The following is a 20,025-nucleotide window of genomic DNA, read 5'->3' on the forward strand; positions in this document are numbered from 1 at the left end:
CGGCTTGCAGTTGTGCAGCTTTTGTGTGGGGTGCCAACAGCATGTTCTGAAGTTGGGCTGAATGTACGGGTGGGGAAGGCTCCGCTTAGAGAACTTGAGAGTGGAAGAACAAGAGAGACGGGCAAGACATTGGACAATGGTATAGGCAATTGCATATGGGGACAGTAGCCCATAACCAAGCAGGATTGTGGCTGTGGCTCAGTGGAAGAGTCTCTGTTTCTCATTCAGAAGATCCCAGTTCAATCCCTGGCATCTCCAGTTAAAGGGATCAGATTACAGGGGGATACTAAAGGCCATGATAAGAGACCTCAGAGAGGAAGTCTTTTGCTTTGATAGACCAGCGGTCTGCCAATGGACAGTGCTAAGCTCATGCAGTCTAATTAGGGTTCCTCCAACTTAAACATTCCTTCTGTTTGGAGGAAGAGCCTCTTAAATTGGAGGAGAAAGGTTTCTCAAACTCTGTTTCATGGACTAGTAAAGATACAGGCTAGTAGAAGGCCTGGATGTACGTGTGGATTACATTAGTGGAGGTGACAAAGCAGATCTAAGCAGGAGACTCCAGCATGATGACATGGTGCCCACCAACACCTTTGCTGGTGCACCCCAAGTGTTTTTAGAAAGTGGGCAGGGCCAGGTGGAGGAAGGCATCTGATCAACCACTGGAGATTTGATTGGCTGTGCAGATTTTATAAGTGTTGCTTTGGCAGCAGCTGCCACCACAGCACAAGTAATTTCACCATGTGACTGAAGGTGAGCTGAGGCCTCCCTCTGCAGCAGCCATCTTGTAGCTCCGCCAACCCCATTGTGTTCTCCAAAGGGACCCAAAGGCTCAGAAAGTTTGGGGATTCCTGATCTAGAGTGTTTTCAGAAATGCATGGCTGAAGAAAAGAGTATGGGAAGGGGGCCTTTCAAGGAGGACAGAAGCTAGGGTTGCCAAGTCCAATTCAAGAATATCTGGGGACTTTGGGGGTGGAGCCAGGAGACTTTAAGGGTGGAACCAGGAGACATCAGGGCGGAGCCAGGAACAAGGGTGTGACAAGCATAATTGAACTCCAAGGGAGTTCTGGCCATCACATTTAAAGGAACCGCACACCTTTTAAAATGTCTTCCTTCCATAGGAAATAATGAAGGATAGGGGCACCTTCTTTTGGGGCTCATAGAATGGGACCCCCTGGTCCAATCGTTTTGAAACATGGGAGATAGTTTGGGGAGAGTCACTAGATACTATAATGAAAATTTGGTGCCTCTACCTCAAAAACAGCTCCCCCAGAGCCCCCGAAACCTCCAGATCAATTCCTCATTATACCCTATGAGAATCAATCTCCACATAGAGAATAATGCTCAGCAGACATGAGAGGATGCAAGACTACAAGTCCCAGCATGCACCTCATGCAGGAGCCGGACTGGAGCAAATAGCAGGCTGGCAGTGGGCGGGTCTCTGTGACTCAGAGAAAAGAGAAGCCTGAAGCCAGGCAGGGAAAGAGATATGACGCCGTTCCACCCACCCCCCACCCCCGCTATCAGATTTTTAGGGAGCTGGGGATTAGGCTACTAATCCAGGGGTCCCCGGAAGGGGGGGGTGGAAGCCTAACAGAAGCAGCATGATGAGTCAGCATGAATGGAGTTGTTTCAGGACTTACTGATTCTCTTTTTAACATTGTTCATTAGCCTACTGAACCAGAGTTCCTCTATGGAGCTCGAAGAATGTTCATGGCATCTGTTGACTGAATCTTCACAAAAATCCTGGGATATAGGTTAGGCTGAGAGGAAGTGTCCATGAGTCAGTGGAACTTCAGGTTCCAGAATCTTGGTATCAAAGGTGTTGAGGAAAGTCCTTCCTCGGCCTTGACTGTGTGGAGCACTCAGAATGCTCAATACTGAACTAGATGGACAGTTTTGAAGGTAGCACTGATCACATGTGTAGCAGCAAGTAGCCCTTGTCACCCAGTAAGTTCTGTGGTTAAGTGGGAACATGAGCCTCATTGCCCCAGATCCATCCACTATATCAATAGAGATATAGTGAGACCCAGTTTGGTGTAGTGGTTAAGAATGGTGGACTCTAATCTGGAGAACTGGGTTTGATCCCCCACTTCTTCACATGCAGCCAGCTGGGTGACCTTGGGCCAGTCACAGTTTTCTCGAAGCTCTTCTCTCAAGAGGAGTTCTCAAAAGAGAGCTCAGACCCACCTTCCTCACAAAGTGTTTCTTTTGGGAAAGGAAAGGAAAGGAAAGGAAAGGAAAGGAAAGGAAAGGAAAGGAAAGGAAAAGGAAAGGAAAGGAAAGGAAAGGAAAGGAAAGGAAAGGAAAGGAAAGGAAAGGAAAGGAAAGGAGATTGTAAGCCACTCTGAGGGAAGGGCGGGGTATAAATCCAACTCTTCTTTTCCTTCTCCTCTTCCTCCTCAGTTTACGTACTTTATTACTAATTTATTTGTTTCTTTAGGGTTTGTAGAATCTTTCGGATCAAGTGCCATGTTCTACTGGAGAAAGTTTTTCTTCCAGATGTTTCGTTCTCAGCTGCGGAGAACATCCTCAGTGGCGTTTATTTATTTATTTCTTACTAATAAAGTAAGAAAACTGAGGAGGAAGAGGACAAGGAGAAGGAAAAGAAGAGTTGGATTTATCCCCTGCCCTTCCCTCAGAGTGGCTTACAATCTCCTTTTCCTTCCTTGCCCCACAAGAAGCACTCTGTGAAGAAGGTGGGTCTGAGAGAGCTCTTTTGAGAACTAATAAATTATTAGAGAATACAGTGATCAAATTCAGTGTGGCAAATTCAGCTGCCTGAAACAAGGGGCTATATAATTGCCCTAAGAACATAAGAGAAGCCATGTTGGATCAGGCCAATGGCCATTCAGTCTAACACTCTTGTGTCACACAGTGGCCAAAAACCCAGGTGCCATCAGGAGGTCAACCACTGGGGCCAGGACACTAGAAGCCCTCTCACTGTTGGCCCCCCAAGCACCAAGAATGCAGAGTATCACTGCCCCAGATGGAGAGTTCTATCTATATCATGTGGTTTGTAGCCACTGATGGACCTCTGCTCCATATGTTTATCCAATCCTCTCTTGAAGCTGTCTATGGGAACATTATTCAAAGGGATTAGATAGATTCATGGAGGATGAGTCTATCAATGGCTACTAGCCATAGTGACTGAGGGGAACCTCAGGGGCACTAATTATCTAAATCCCAGAGACAGGAGGCAACATCAGAGGAAGGCCTCAGCATCTAAGCCCTGTTGTTGGCCATCCAGAGGTTAGCTACTTTGTGAGACAGGATACTGGACTAGTTGGACTATTGGTCTGATCCAGCAGGGCTCTTCTTATGTCCTATTACATGAAGGAATATTTAAACATTAGGTTCTCTCACATGAAATACGGCTCAGTTTCAAATCCACACTCTGCTACAGAAACATGCTGAGAGACCTTTGGCCAGTCTCTTTCTGTCTCTCCCTCTGACCTACCTCACAGGCTTATAGTTGTGAAGATAAAATGGAAAAGAAGAGAACGATGTTGTAAGCCACTTTGAATTCCTACCTGAAAGACAGCCTGCTTGCCACTGAAGATCTTCCCCTGTGATATGCAGCCATAGGGGTGTGTTGGATGTGCTTTAGGTGGACTGTTGGCTTGGAACAAGGTGAAAATGAGACTCTGAAGGGCTTTTTTTGTAGCAGGAACTCCTTTGCATATTAGGCCACACAACCCTGGTGTAGCCAATCCTCCAGGAGCTTACAGTAGGCCCTGTAAGAAGAGCCCTGAAAGCTCCTGGAGGATTGGCTACATCAGGGGTGTGTGGCCTAATATGCAAAGGAGTTCCTGCTACAAAAAACCCTGAGACCCTGCGTGAACTATATGGAACCACGAGGTGACCCAATATCCCCTTCGACATCCTGTGGTTCCTTCCAAGGCGGACATTCATGGGGTTCCTGAGTGGACAAATTGATAGCAAAATTCAGCCTCTTTAGCTCCAACAGAGGCCTTTCCCTTCAGTGGGAAAGGGATCCATTGCAGGTAGAAAGTTTGAAAAGCACTTGCTTGAAGAGATGTCATCTAAGGATGGCTGTGACAAGCAATTTCAGTCGCTTGGCAGACTAGGTGAAGAGTAAAATGAACTGTCAAGGACAACCCATCGAGGCTTTCTGTCAGTGCTACGGGAAGGCTGTCTGAGCAGCAGTGAGACATTGGTTTAATGGCAGGGGACTCTACGTTTGCATGAAATTGAGTTAGGCAGACCTCACAGTCTAATTAGATGTTTCTAATTTTCACTTTGGACTAGAAAAGAAGACGAGAAAATTCAGGGAAGCGGAGTGAGAGCAGATGGATTGCATTTGTTTTAACCGTCCGCCATATGACTTCTCGAAAATACGTTTCCAAGGATTCCTTTCTCCGCTCAGTTTTCCCGGCGGCACCATCCGTTCGGCAGCCTGAGAAGTCAGACTCCAGAATGCATTGTGTCCCCATTCAATCCCCTCCCAGCCCAGATCCTCTCTCTAAAGGTCCGGCCGGCCTGCATCCATGCAGATAAAGCAGTGCCCTTCTTCTTGTGTTTGGTTCGGCAGCGTGCGAGGTTTCGCTTCAGTGACTCTGTTCTTGAAGAAGCAAGTGCAACAGAAGGGCAGATGGAAGGCCTAGCGGGGACACAATGTGTAAACGGGGAAATAAACAGATGCTTTCATTGGCTGTGTCAAACGGCTTTTCAGAATGCAGGACAAATGCCTCGCTCGCCACTGCTGGATACTGTCGTTGGCTTCAATCAAACGTCCCTTATATAGGGCAACATCTTTTTCATGCAATTGCATGACACGGCAAAAGCTTTCCATGCGCAATAATTCCGAGTCGTGTTCCAACCTTTTGTCATGTGTGGTACGTTGTACAGTACTTCGGTTGCCAACCGAAACAACAAAATAGCCAACCGAGGGTCGCTAAGAGATATTCCATTCTCCATTGCTGAACAGGGCCATTCCTTTCTGTGATCCTGTTTTGGTTTAAGGTGACCAGAACAAAATGTGAAAATAAAGGGCAGCTGCAGTACTGCAGTCCAAGCTGTGCTCATGACCTGAGTTTAATCCTGGCAGAAGCTGGATTCAAGGTAGCCAGCTCAAGGTTGACTTAGCCCCTCCTTCCGAGGGTGATAAAATGAGTATCCAGCTTGCTGGGAGTAAAGTGTAGATGACTGGGGAAGGCAAGGGCAAACCACCCTGTAAAAAGTCTGCCAAGAAAACATCATGATGTCACATCACCCCAAGAGCATCTGTGGTAAGCAGAAGGTCCCAGGTTCAATCCCCGGCATCTCCAACTCAAAAGGGTCCAGGCAAATAGGGGTGAAAAACCTCAGCTTGAGACCCTGGAGAGCTGCTGCCAGTCTGAGTAGACAATACTGACTTTGATGGACCGAGGGTCTGATTCAGAATAAGGCAGCTTCATATGTTCAGTCAGGGGGGTGTGGCCTAATATGCAAAGGAGTTCCTGCTACAAAAAAAAGCCCTGATGACATCCAGCATCCCACTGATTGCGAGGGTTGATTTGGCTGATCTGGCTGGCTAAGCACAGGTCCCTTTCCTCCCTCACCACTCCATGTGCATCACTCCTGAAGCTCCATGCTTGGTGGAACAGGACAACCATCCCAGATGGAAGGACTGTTCTGTTCTTCAGTCAAGGGTATATGGTAGCTGTACACCCCTCCTAGAACCTCCATATTTCCAAGGCCGAAGTCCAAACTAGATAGATATGGCATCTTCATGGCTGCCACGAGGACATCACTGCCCTTTTAAGACATTTAAAATTCCTATGTAGCCTCAAAGGAAGTCCTTCTTCACTCAAAGAGTAATTAACACATGGAATTTACTGCTGCGGGAAGTGGGGGAGGCTACAAGCGTAGACAGCTTCAAGAGGGAACTGGATAAATATATGGAACACAGGTTCATCAGCGGCTATGAGCCATAAGGTATAGAGGAAACACTATGTCTGGGGCAGTGATACTCTGTATTCTTGGTGCTTGGGGGGCCACAGTGGGAGGGCTTCTTGAGTTCTGGCCTCACTGGTGGACCTCCTGATGATACTTGGGTTTTGGCCACTGTGTGACACAGAGTGTTGGAATGGATGGTCCATTGGCTTGATCCAACATGGCTTCTCTTATGTTCTTATAATCTTGTGCTGTGATTTCTGAGATTGTAGCAATGGTCTTTAGAATACTGGGTATGCAAGCTGAAGGAGTGTTGGATGCTTGTTGGTGAGATATGAACATAAAAACATAAGAAGAACCCTACTGCGTAAGACCAGAACATCTAGACCATCATCCTGTTTCACAATCACAGCAACCATCTAGTTTCTTAAGCAGGCTGACAGTGACAACAGAGCATAGAAGCCAAGGCCTTTCCCTGAGGTTGTCTCCTGGCATTGGTGTTTATAGGTTTACTGCTTCTGAACATGGAGGCTCTGTTTAGTTATCATGGCTAGTAGCCATTGATAAACCTCTCCTCCATGAATCTTTATGCCTGTGATATCTATTGCTGTGGGAGTTGTGGGGGGGGGACAGTGGGAGGGTTTCTGGAGTTTTGGCCCCATTGATGGACCTCCTGATGGCACCTGGGTTTTGGCCACTGTGTGACACAGAGTGTTGACTGGATGGGCCATTGGCCTGATCCAACATGGCTTCTCTTGTGTTCGTACAATCAGTCTTGATCGACCCACAACACAGCACTCCTGCCCCCCTGAAACTTTTCAAGTGCCAAAAGAAATGTTCCCTGCACCTTTTCAAGTGCCAAATTGGGAGGAGCATCTAACATGCTAGAAGATAGAGATCTGACCATACTGGGGAAGTGGGCGGAAGTAAAAAAGATGCAATTTAACTAGGATAAGTGCCGAATGTCAAGAGTAACTCCATCTTGTTCCTCTTGTCATGTGTATTCAATTGTACAATGCTATGCTGCGCTTGCTATGCTATGCCTTTGATATAGCTGTAACTTGTTGCTTAACTGGAGGGAGGATGGCATGTCTGGGAATTGGCTAGTTGCTAGGTAACCAAGGGCAAGAGCTGGAGGAGAAGTGAACCATGAACTGATAGTGAGCACCTGCGGTGATGAGAGCTTAGCAAAAAACCCCGTGCAAAACCCCCACTTTTGCTTGGTGTGCTTTGGCTTGAATTATAACGGTACAGGTCAAAGGTTTATAAGTTGGGGGAACTGACAGAGAGGTCAGTTCTGACAATGCGTGTGTATGCCCATGAAGCTGGGATAAAGATCTTGAACTTCAACTGTCTTTTCCTTGACTCTGGGTCTGACATTTTGTTGGAACTCCCTTTTCACCCTGGCCTAGCCTAACCCCAGACTCACGATTGCTGGTGAACAGGACCAGGCTACGGGGATTACTAAAATGAATGGTGAGGAAGAACCCAAGCCCGAAGGGCCGCGGTTCACTCTGCTCACCGTGACAGTGCAGAGGAAAGACTGGGGCTCCATGGATTTCCGGGAGAGTATTATCTGAGAGAGGACCCCCAGCAGCACCACTGACTTTTGGGACTGCAATGCTCCTACCACCCGTGGGGGTTCCAGGGCAACGAAAATCGAGGGGAGGACTCCCGGTCTGGTGGGCCGGGGGACTCAACCGCGGAGTGGATGCAAGAAGCTTTAGCCACTCAAAGCACCCAACTCCGGGAAGAAATGCAAGCCATGCATGCCTTCATGAGCCAAGAGATGCAGGACCTCGCCCGGCAAGTGCGAGCGATGGGAGAACGGATCACAGCTGCACCCCCCCCCCTGCAACCAGCCCCTGAGGGGGGAAAAGACCACCGATTCCCACTGGGGGGGAGCCCCTGCGGGAGGCGAACAACCCGTGGGTGGCGACCAGGTGCGACAACCTAAACCTGAGCTGGAGGAGCCGGTGGTGGTGCCTGGGGGCCCCCGAGTAAGTGAAGCAAGATTTGATGGGGATCTATCAGAACTAGCCTACTTCATTGTGACTGTACGGGGGCACCTCAGCATCTGGGCTCGTAACTTCCCAATGAAGCAATCGAGAGTAGTGTACATTGGCAGCTACCTCTGAGGCCCGGCGGCCCGGTGGTATGTCACCCTATTTGAGAGGCGATGCGCTGCGCTGAACTTGGCCACCGACCTCCTGAGGGCTCTAAGACACCACTTCTAAGACCCTCTACAGGAGACCGAGGTGATAGCAGCCCTACAAGACCTGAAGCAGGGCACTGGGTCGGTCCGAGAGTACCTCAGCAAGTTCAGGGCACTGAACTCCAAAGTCCAGCAATGGGATGATGAGGCCAGGATCAAACAATTCAAGAGGGGCCTCAACTCTCACATATATGGAGAAGCCCTGAAACTGGGGGAGCCACGAGACCTGGTCGGGTGGACTCAGCTACCTTGTGAAATAGAGGATCGCAACAAGAAGAAGCAACAAGGGGGCCCCCCAAAAGAAGCGCTGGAGAAGACACCCTGACCCAATCTATCCAAGCGTGCCCCTGAACAGCTGTCACATGAGGAGCACGACTGGAGAGCCAAAGCGAAGTTGTGCTTCAAGTGTGGGGAGGGGGGGGAATCAGCAAGCCAAAGGAGCCGCGAACCTCCACACCTCTGAAGGCAGAGGCTAAGAAGAAAACCAGTGGCGGCAGAGCCCCAACGACCAAGTCCAAGTCAGCGGTGCTGCAGTTCTGCGAGCCGGTCCCCAAGGAGTCCGAGGAGGAGGACAGAGAGGCCCAGCTGTCAGGAAATGACCCAGACCTGCTGTGAGGAGTGTGCAACAGCAGGTCAGAGCCACGGCCACACCTCTATGGGTGAGATTATCCGGGACTTTGTATTATGTACCCATAACACTAGTGCCCCACCTGCATCATGGCGAAAAAGAGGAGAGGGTTGCTGCCGGGGCACTTGCAACCTCTTCCCCCCCACCTCACGCCCCTGGGAATGCATATCCATGGACTTCATAACTGACTTACCTCCCTCAATGAGAAAGACAGTGATCTGGGTGGTAGTGGACACTTTTTCTAAGCAGGCTGATTTCATGCCGTGTAAGCAACTCCCCACGGCCAAGCAGCTGGCTCAGTTGTTTATCCAGCACATCTTTAGGCTGCACACCTTCCCCGCTAAGGTGATCTCCAACTGTGGCCCACAATTCGTTGCCAAATTTTGGTCGCACCTCTGTGAACTAGCGGGAATGGAGCAAGGGCTCAGCTCAGCCTACCACCCACAGATGGACAGGCAGATGGAACGCACCAACGTTCAGGACAATTGGGTGACTCTGCTACCCTTTGTGTACAACAACAGCGTGCATAGCACCACTAAAATGAGCCCCTTCCAAGCGGTGTATGGATATGAAAGCAAACCATTCCCTGAACTTGCCCCCTCCTCGACAGCCCCCGCAGACTTTACTGAATGGTGGCAAGGGATAGCAGGAGGTTGGGAAATTATTAGCAAGCAATTACAGAGGGCACAAGAAGCCTACAAAACCCAATATGACAAAAAAACCACTGAACTTAGGGACTTAGTGGGGGACAAGGCGTACATTTCGACCAAACACTTCCCTAATGTGCAAAATTGGGGATGAAATATTTGGGACCTTTCCCAATCAAAAGGATTATAAATAAGGTAACTGTTGAACTGGAACTGCCAAAAAACCTTAAACATGTCTACCCTTGTTTCCATGCCAGCTACTTGAAGAAGGACCCTGGATCCTCATGTTGGCACCCCCAGATGAAACCACTGTTGCTTTCCATTAGCAGCTGTCTTGTAGGCCTCTTTAGCCTGTTGGAGTTGCTCTCAGAGCAAGTCCTGGAGAGCCCAGAGTTCCTGCAGGTGCACATCAGCAACAGGGACTGCTGTGGGGGCGGGGCTGCGGGGAAAAAGCGAGGGTGGTACCCATAGGTGGCAGCAAATGGGGTCTGTTGCGTGGACACATGTACAGCATTGTTGTAGGCAAACTCGGCTGGGGTAGCAAGGTGGCCCAGTCATCCTGCTGGTAGCTGGTGTAACAACGCAGGTATTGTTCCAGTGTGGTGTTGGTGCATTCAGTCTGCCTATCTGTTTGGGGATGGTACTCTGAGGACAAATGCACTTGGGTGCCTAAGCTGGAGTGCAGGGCTTGCCAGAATCGGGAGGTGAACTGGGGACCTCGGTCTGAGATCAAGTGTGCTGGGAGCCCGTGCAGGTGAAAGACGTGCTGGAGATAGAGCTGGGCTGTTTCAGGAGCCGTGGGCGGCTTGGGACATGGAACAAAGTGAGTCATCTTGGTGAAGAGATCCACCATCACCAGGCTGCAAGTGTGCCCTTTGGACCTGGGGAGCTCAGTGATAAAGTCCAGGGAGATGGTGTCCCAGGGTCCTGCTGGCATGGATAGGGGATGCAAAAGCCCTGGGGGCTTGGCCAGTACATCCTTGGTCCGCCAGCAGACCTCACAGAAACCGACATAGCGGGCCACGTCGGCAGGAGTCCACGTGGGCCAGGAGTTCCCGCTCCCAGATGGTGTAGTTGCGCTCTGCAGGCGTCAGCTGCCATGAGTAGTATGCGCAGGGTTGTAGTGGCTGGGAGGGGTCCTCCCGCTGGGATAGTACTGCACTGAGGGCCACACTGGAGGCATCGGTCTCTACTGTAAACGGCAGCTGCAGGTCTGGGTAACGCAGGAGTGGCTCAGTGGTGAAGCAGGTTTTCAGGGTGGTGAAAGCATGGTCTGCCTCTGGATTCCAGTGAAATGGTTCTTTGGGCCGAAGGAGCTGGGTCAGAGGCGTGGTTATGTCAGCGTAGGCAGGGTTGAACTGGCGGTAATAATTGGAAAAGCCGGTTCCGCAGCATCTGCCAGGTCAGGACCGCCTTGACTTTGTTCAGGTCCATCCGAGTCCCATGGGGTGAGACGATGTGGCCAAGGAACTCAACTGCTGTTAAGTCAAAGGCACACTTCTCTAGCTTGGCGTAGAGACCATGCTCGTGCAGGTGTTGCAGGACCTGGCGGACGTGTCCTGTGTTCTGGGCTTTGGGAATAAAATAAAATGTCATCTAAATAAATTATCACAAAGCGGTCAAGCAGGTCACGGAAGATGTCATTCATCAGACTTTGGAAGACAGCGGGGGCATTGGTCAGGCCAAAGGGCATCATGAGATACTCATACTGGCCATAGCGGATCCCGAAAGCCATCTTCCATTCATCTCCTGCACGGAACTGCACCAAGTTGTACGCACCCCGGAGGTCCAGCTTGGTATAGACCTGGGCCCCCTTAAGGGGATCCAGTAGTTCTGGGATCAGAGGCAAAGGGTAGTGGTCCCAGACAGTGATTTTGTTCAGGGCCTGGTAGTCATTGCAGGGCCGGAGCTTGCCGCCTTTCTTCTTGACAAAGAGAACAGGGGCAGACAGCGGGGATGTGGATGGCCAGATGAAACCCCATTCCAGGTTTTTGGCGAGGAAGTCCCGCAGGACTGCTAGCTCTGGTTCAGACATAGGGTAGAGCCGCCCCATGGGCAGGGGTGCCCCTGGTACCAAATTGATGGCACAGTCATAAGGCAGGTGCGGGGAGAGCTGGTCGGCCCCCTTTTCCTCAAAGACATCGGCAAAGTCTGTGTAGACCGGGGGAAGTAGAGGACCAGCAGCCGGGGTGGCGGCAGCCAGGGTGGCCAACCAGGCCTGTTGAGGACAAGGGTCCTTGAAGCTCAGCTTTCCCTGTGCCCAGTCCACGAGGGGTGTGTGCTTTATGATCCAGGAGAGCCCCAGAATGAGGGGAAAGCGGAGCATGTGAGCAACATGGAATTGTACTTGCTCATGATGGTGTTGGATCTGGAGTGTGACCACATTGGTCTCCTGGGTCACTGGACCAGAGCGGAGGAGGCGCCCGTCGATGGCTTCGACCAGGGTCAGGGCGTCTTTGTCCTGCACCGGGATCTGGTGCTGCAAGCCGAGTGTAACCGGTATGAGGAACGGGCCCTGGCCGGTAACGTAGGGTTCAGGGGACTCGGCTAGGTGCCCCAAGTCGGGGGGCCCACTCAGACTTGGGGCTGGTCTTTTACTGGTGGCGGTGGCATGGTACTGTACTGGGTGCACTTGGTGGGGCAGCCGGAGGAGGAGTACCCTGCCCCTTCACAGTACAGGCAGAGATTCTGTGAGTGGCACCATGTTTTTTCCTCGAGGGTAAGCCGCAGCCACACAATTCCGAGTTGCATGGGCTCGGGTCGTCAGTCTCGGGACTGGTGTGCATCGGGGTTGTCACTGTCGCTAGGTGGTGGGGCAGCTGAGAGGGACAGCTACTGCTTTGCGCTTGGCAGCGGCTTTCCAGGCAGCCATCAATGCGGAGGCACAGCATGATTAGGCCTTGCAGTGTGGCCAGTTGGTCTACTCGTGCCAGCTCATCAAGGACTTCATCAGCCAGCCCCTGTGTATACTGGTCCATGAAGGGAGCCTCATTCCAGGCCAGGTCTTGGGCCAGCAGCTTGAACTCGGCCGAGTACTGGGAAACCGAGTCCCTACCCTGCTTCAGGGTCTGGATCTTCCGATTGGCGGTGGCTGCTTGCTGGGGGTTAGCAAAGGCTACCACCATGTGATCTAGAAAGCCCTGGTAGTCAGTCAGCAGGGGTGATGGGGCTAGAAGCAAGGGGGTAGCACATTTAGCTGCCTGCTCCTTTAAGATGCTGACAATGAAGCATACCTTGGTCTTGTCGTTGGGAAAGTCTCTGGCATGTAATTCAATATACAGTTTGCACTGTGCCAGGAATGCAGGGAATTCCCCCACCTTACCAGTGAACTTCTCTGAGGGAAGCACTGGACACTTGGGTGGGGCAGCGACAGTGACTTGCTGCTGCTGTTGCAGGTGAGCCACCATTTGAGTGAGGTGCTGTACCTGAGTGAGCAAAGCTGCTAGCTGCCCAGAGCCTCCACTTGCCTCCTCATCCATCTTGTGGAGTGAGTGTGTGGGTGGAAGCAATCTGTCATGTTCTCAGGGTGCAGGCAGGCAGGAGTCCAAAACCAGTCCAAGGTCAAAGTCCAGGAAGTCAAGCAGGAGCCAAGTCACTAATGCAGAATCACAAACCGGAATCAGAAGTCAATGTCCAAAAGCCAAAAGGTCAGGGTGCCAAGGAGATCAAGCAGGTCAGGAATCAGGAAGGAGCGTGGATGCAAGCCAGAGAATAGACTTGTTGCTTCCACAAGGTTACCAGGTCCTGGGTGGGAGCTATATGGGAGTCTCAATCAGCCTGCTCCCTGGGTGGCAGTGACTCTGCTAGAACTCAGGACTGAGAGATCTGAAGCATCGGCGTGCCTCATGTCTTCGCTCTGAACATTCTTTCCGGAGCCTGCTTCGAACTCTTGAGATGGGAGGAGGAGAGCTTGGAGGAGATTGACCACCTGGAGAGTGATTGATGGGCCAGCTGCTGTTTGTTCAGCTGAGGAACTGGCTGGCAACTCTTCAAGGTCTGTTAACCCTTCCAGCTCCTCTTCGTCAGGGCTCATGACACCTGGAGATCAAGCCCTAAGAGGAAAGGGTGAGGGACTTGGGGATGTTCAGTCTGGAGAAGAGGAGGTGGAGGGGGGACAGGATTGCTCTTTGAAGGGCTGTCTCTTAGAAGAGAGCAGGGAGCTGTTCCTGTTGGCAGCAGAGGAGAGGACTCGCAAGAATGGGTTTAAATTAAGGGCAAGAAGGTACTGGCTGGATATTAGGAAAACCTTTTTTTTTTTACAGTAAGAGTTGTGGAACCAGGTGCCTAGGGAGGTGGTGAGCTCCCCCTAAGTGAGTCTTCAAACAGCAGCTGGACAAACCCTTGCCAGGGATGCTCTAGGCCAGGGGGTGGCCAAACTTTCTTAACATAAGAGCCGCACAGAATAAACGTCATATGTTTGAGAGCCGCAAGACATAAATGTCAGGTGCTTGAGATCCGCGAGGCAGGAAGGAAGGAAAGGCAGAAAGAAAGCAAATACCCAGGGGAGGGAGGGAGAGAAACTTTAACTTTAGTTAAACTTTAACTTTTCAACTTTAAATGCATTCTTGAAGCTGCCGGCTGGCTTGGTTTGGCGAAGTGATTTAAGAAGGCAAATGCCTTCTCCAAGCTGGCCGACAGGGCAGCGGGGGCTTCAAGAGCCACACGATATGCGTGAAAGAGCTACATGCGGCTCCCAAGCTACATGCGGCTCACCCCTGCTCTAGGCTGATCCTGCATTGAGCAGGGAATTAGACTAGATGGTCTATATGGCCCCTTCCAACTTTGTGATTCCATGAACAGCTGTGGCAGGTGTAAGTGTTTCAGGATGCGGTTAAGATGGGAGGACAAGAATGTCTCAACTCACCATGCTGTATGGCTGATAAGGACATGAAGGACCTCTGCTCCACAAGTTTATCCGATCCCTTCTTGAAGCTGTCCGTGCTTGTAGCTGTCCATGCCAGTGACAGTGAATCCCACGTGGCAGGATCAGACCGTGCAGCCTTTTAAAAGTGAATTTAAAACGACAGCGGCATCCTCCTCCACGAGGATGCTCTCACATCTAGTTTGGTCCTTAGCACCAGTGGTTTTTGAAAAAGGGGTTCTGGAGTAACAGCTTGGCGAGCTCTGGTTCAGATTAAAGCCCGCCCGCACTGTTCTTTTCCTTGCAACGTTCCGTTTGTCGGCAAAGGCATCTGCCTACTCAGTAGCACAGCCTTATGTGTGTTGTCCTTGTGGAAGAAACTCAAAAGCTGCATATTTTAAAAGGCAAAAAAATACAAGGGTTGTTGGGTTATTGAGGGCTTTTTGTGTTTTTCTTTTTAGCGGGGGGGGGGGGGCTTACATAATCCATTCTCAATATACCCACTGACAGTTTTCATGTCCAAGAGAGTGCGGGAAAGGAGTTCATTTCCCCAGTGTACCAAACCAAAATGCTATGAAAAATGTATTTTTAGATCCAACTGTAAGGAATAAGCAACTTCCTGATATTAATCTTTGTACAGTATGGTACTCTTTTGTCATTCATTGATCTTGAGAAATAAAGAGCCAGGGGGTTGCTTTTGTCTGATGGTGTTTCAGCAGCTTAACTGGATCTGTACAGTCTGATTTTCTCTTCTGGACTGATGAAAAACCAGGAAATTTCCAGGAGGTATGACTTGGTACCAAGACACCTGCTTTGCATGCGGAAAATCTCAAATGGGGGTGTACATTTAAAAAAAAACACCAGGTATATATGAGCTGGGAAATATCCATATTCCCAATTTTGGGGGATCCAAATACCAGTATGGTATTCAAATCTGGGTCTTATACAGCTCCATTCTAGCCTAACACACAGGTGACCAAACTTGCTTGATGTAAGAGTCACATAGAATAAACATCAGATTTTGAGAGCCGGAAGGGAGGGAGGGAGGAAGTAAAACAGATGGGGGAGGGGAGGGAGGGAGAGGTAGAAAGAAAACAATTTTAACCAGGGCTTTTTTGTAGCAGGAACTCCTTTGCATATTAGGCCACACACCCCTGATGTAGCCAATCCTTCTGGAGCTTACAGTAGGCCCTGTACGAAGAGCCCCACAAGCTCTTGGAGGATTGGCTACATCAAGGAGGTGTGGCCTAATATGCAAAGGAGTTCCTGCTACAAAAAAAGCCATGATTTTTACTTTAAATGCATTCTCCAAGCCACCAGCTGGCTTGGCTTGGACAAGTGATTTAAAGAGACAAATACCTTCTCCAACCTGGCTGACAGGGTGAGGAGTGGGAGGGGGACTTCAAGAGTCACAGAATATGTGTGAAAGAGTCACATGTGGCTCCTGAGTCACAGTTAGGCATCCTTGGCCTAACAGGATTATATCTGGTAAGGGAGGGGCCTGTTTTTTGAATCTACATGTGCCAAAATTGCTCCACAGCTGCTGGTTTTCATCCACAGAAGAACCCTCAAGATTGGTTAAAGGGGTACAATTCTATGGGCCCCCAAAAGGTGCCCCATATATCCTCCAGTCATTGTTTCCAAAGAGCGGAAGTTCTGTTTTATCCAGGGCAAAAGCAAAGAGGCATTCCTGCAGAAACCACTGTTCAGTGCCTCCCATGCAAGAACCAACAGCAAGCCCAAAAGAACCAATTCAGGACCTCAGAATCCCAGCACAGCAATATAGAACTAATGTCAAACCAGAGAATCCCAGCAAAGAAATTCCAGTGGGGAGCACTTTTGTAAGACCTGCAGAACCAGTGTCTAACCTGACCCCGCTTGCGGGGAGGGCAGGATATAAATTGAATGAATGAATGAATGAATGAATGAATGAATGAATGAATGAAGCTCAGCAGAACCCAGGGCTGATGTTGAAGTGCAAGCCAAACAGAACCAATGTCAAACCAGAGAATTACAGCAGATTGGTTTCTTTAAAAAAAAAAAAAAACAGAACCAAGGACAACCCAGAAACCCAGCAGAAAAATATCTTAAATGGTGGAGGCATTTTTAGAAGCCCAACAAAACCAATGTCAACCCACAGATGCCCAAGAGAACAAAGTTAGGCAAGAGGGGGGGTCTTTTGCAAGCACAGCAGAACCTATGGCAATCCACAGAAGACTAGCAGAACAAAGTTAGGTGGGGGGAAGGCACTTTTGAAGTGCAACAGAAGCCTAGCAGAGTTACAGACTCTTCGCCCTTCATTCTGTTGCCTGGGAAACCTTAGAGTCTGTAAAGTAATTATAAACTCATTTCTCCATGTCTACTACCCCTCTGCATATCACACCAAATCCAATCACACCTGAATTGTCATTCACTGGCTGTTGCCGTTTGGCATATGAAATCACTCCACTCTCCAATACAAAGACAGATGGATATAGAGACAGATATATCAGAAGAAGAAGAAGAATTGCAGATTTATACCCCGCCCTTCTCTCTGAATCAGAGACTCAGAGTGGCTTACAATCTCTTATATCTTCTCCCCCCACAACAGACACCCTGTGAGGTGAGTGGGGCTGAGAGGGCTCTCCCAGCAGCTGCCCTTTCAAGGACAACCTCTGCCAGAGCTATGGCTGACCCAAGACCATTCCAGCAGCTGCAAGTGGAGGAGTGGGGAATCGAACCCGGTTCTCCCAGATAAGAGTCCATGCACTTAACCACTGCACCAAACTGTTCACCAAAGTGAACAGTGAAAGCTGCTTCCCTGCCAAAAATTGATAGATTGCTTCTTTTTCTCTGGAGATCCACAGGTTCACAGTTGAGTTCTTTCAGAACTCATGGATGAGTGCCATCTGGCCCCGGTGATTTGTCCATTTTAAATTACTCCATCAGTCATAGGACCTTCTCTATCGTCACCTCAGTCCAGCTCAGGAATTTCAATACCCTTCCCAAAACCAGCAGTTCTGAAGTGGGCAGATACTTTCAACAGTTAAGGCAAAAAAAAAAAAAAAAGGATTCTGCCTATCATCCTTCAGTAATCCTTTTACCTCTTGGTCATCCAAGGGACCCGCTGCCTCCCTGGCAGATTTCCTCCTACTGATGTATTTGAAGAAATCTTTACTATTAGTCTTTATGCTTTTCACAATATATTCCTCATAGTCCCTTTTTGCCTGTCGGATCACCAACTTGCGTTTCATTTGCCAGTGCCTGTGCTCTCTTTTATTTACTTCACATGGACTAGCCTTCCATCACTGAAAGGAATCTGTCTTATCTTTTACTGCTTCCATTAGCTTATTTGTTAGCCAGGCCCTTTTTAATACCTGTTTGTACCTTTCCCAACCTGTGGTATACGTTTTCTCTGAACTTCTAGGATTGTAGTTTTAAATTTCTCCAAACTTCCTGAAGGGATACAACCCTCCTTACATTTCTTTTCAAAGCAGCCCCATGGCGCAAAGTGGTAAAGTTGCAGTACTGCAGTCCAAGCTCTCTGCTCACAACCTGAGTTCAATCCCGGCAGAAGTTGGGTTCAGGTAGCCAGCTCAAGGTTGACTCAGCCTTCCATCCTTCCAAGGTCGGTAAAAGTGTAGATGACTGGGGAAGGCAATGGCAAACCACCCTGTAAAAAGTCTGCTGTGAAAACGTCATGATGGGACATGTCAGACACAACTGGTGCTTTCACAGGGAACTACCTTTACCTTTTCTTTTTTTTAACATTTCCTTTCAGTTTCTTCTTCACATGTCCCCTCATTTGAGAGAAGTTACTCCTTCTAAGCAGTGTTCCCTCTAAACTGAGTTAGTGTGAGCTAGCTCACAGTTTTTTAGACTCCAGCTCACACATTTTTGCCTTAGTTCAGGAAAAACAGCCCCAGAGCAAACCAATACATGCCGTAACTCACAACTTTAATGCCAGTAGCTCACAAAGTAGAATTTTTGCTCAAAAGACTCCACAGCTTAGAGAGGGAGTATTGCTTCTAAGTCTTTTGGGGCAATTCCAAAGGGTGATTGGCATGTGGAATTCACTGCCACAGGAGGTGGTGGCAGCCACAAGCATAGCCACCTTCAAGAGGGGTTTAGATAAAAATATGGAGCAGAGGTCCATCAGTGGCTATTAGCCACAGTGTGTGTGTATATATAACATTTTTTGCCACTGTGTGACACAGAGTGTTGGACTGGATGGGCCATTGGCCTGATCCAACATGGCTTCTCTTATGTTCTTATGTTCTTATATAAGTGAATAGCATTATGATCACATTCCCAACCAGTGCTATCCCATTTACATATCTCAACAGGTCTTGGACATTACTTAGGACCAGGGGTGGAATTCTAGCAGGAACTCCTTTGCATATTAGGCCACATACCCCAGATGCAGCCAATCCTCCAAGAGCTTACAAGGCTCTTTTTTGTAAGTTCTTGAAGGATTCGCAACATCAAGGGTGTGTGGCCTAATATGCAAAGGAGCTGCTGCTAGAATTCCACCCCTGCTTAGGACCAAGTCCAGAATCACCTCCCCCATGGAGAAGGCCACACCATCCTGATGTAGCCAATACTTCAAGAGCTTACAGTAGGCCCTGTAAGAAGAGTCCTGTAAGCTCTTGAAGGATTGACTACATCAGGGGTGTGTATGGCCTAATATATAAAGGCATTCCGGCTGCAAAAATAAAACCCTGCTCCCTACAGAAGATGCCTCCCAAAGGTTTTGTTAATGTTTATCTACCAAATCACAATTCCTGGATGACGCTTGTACCTAACCCTCTCTCCTCTGGCCCCCTTCCCCTATGGAACGCACGCCTGAATTGCAAATTAGCCCGCCACAGATTTCGCAGAGAGAATTTCAGTGGTAAAGGCCATCCCATGCTGGGCGATGCATCTCGGGGAAGTGATTAGTACGGCAGGCCTCGGCCGACTTGCCGAACGCCACACACAACACGAAGCGAGCAAAACTCCTCGAGGGGATGTGCTGCTCAGAATTAAATTCAATTAAACAGAATGTTCCCTGTGCGCTCGCCAGGATTATTAGCATGAGCGGGTGCGCAGCAAGAGGCCACGGGGAGGGGAGGGGGGGAGCATCAAGCCCGATTGCAAGAGCATGGAAGGGGTGGGGGAAGAAGGCAGGCTAAATCTTTGAGACCTGCACTTGCTAGGGTTGCCAAGTCCAATTCAAGAAATATCTGGGGACTTTGGGGGTGGAGCCAGGAGACTTTGGGGGTGGAGCCAGGAAACATTAGGGATGGAGCCAAGATCAAGGCTGTGACAAGCATAATTGAACTCCAAAGGGAGTTCTGGCCATCACATTTAAAGGGATGGCACACCTTTTCAATTCCTTCCTTCCATAGGAAATAAGGAAGGATAGGGGCACCTTCTTTTGGGGCTCATAGAATTGGACCCCCTGGTCCAATCTTTTTGAAACTTAGTGGGTATTTTGGGGAGAGGCACTAGATGCTATACTGAAAATCTGGTGCCTCTGCCCCCCAAAATGCCCCCCCCCAGAGCCCCAGATACCCACAGATTAATTCTCCATGATTTTCTATGGGAATAAATCTCCATAGGGAATAACAGAGTTCCCAGCAGACATTTCCCTCCCCTCCCCTCCCCCCGCTTTCTGACGACTCTGAAGCGGGGGGAGGGCCTCCAAACCGGGGGATCTCCTGCTCCCACCTGGGGATTGGCAACTCTAGCACTTGCCCATGGTGGTGGAGTATAGCGATGGGGGACATATTAGGTAGAAGAGCATACAATGTTCTAT

Source organism: Heteronotia binoei, chromosome 2 (genome assembly GCF_032191835.1).
Source record: "Heteronotia binoei isolate CCM8104 ecotype False Entrance Well chromosome 2, APGP_CSIRO_Hbin_v1, whole genome shotgun sequence".
Lineage (NCBI taxonomy): Eukaryota > Metazoa > Chordata > Lepidosauria > Squamata > Gekkonidae > Heteronotia > Heteronotia binoei.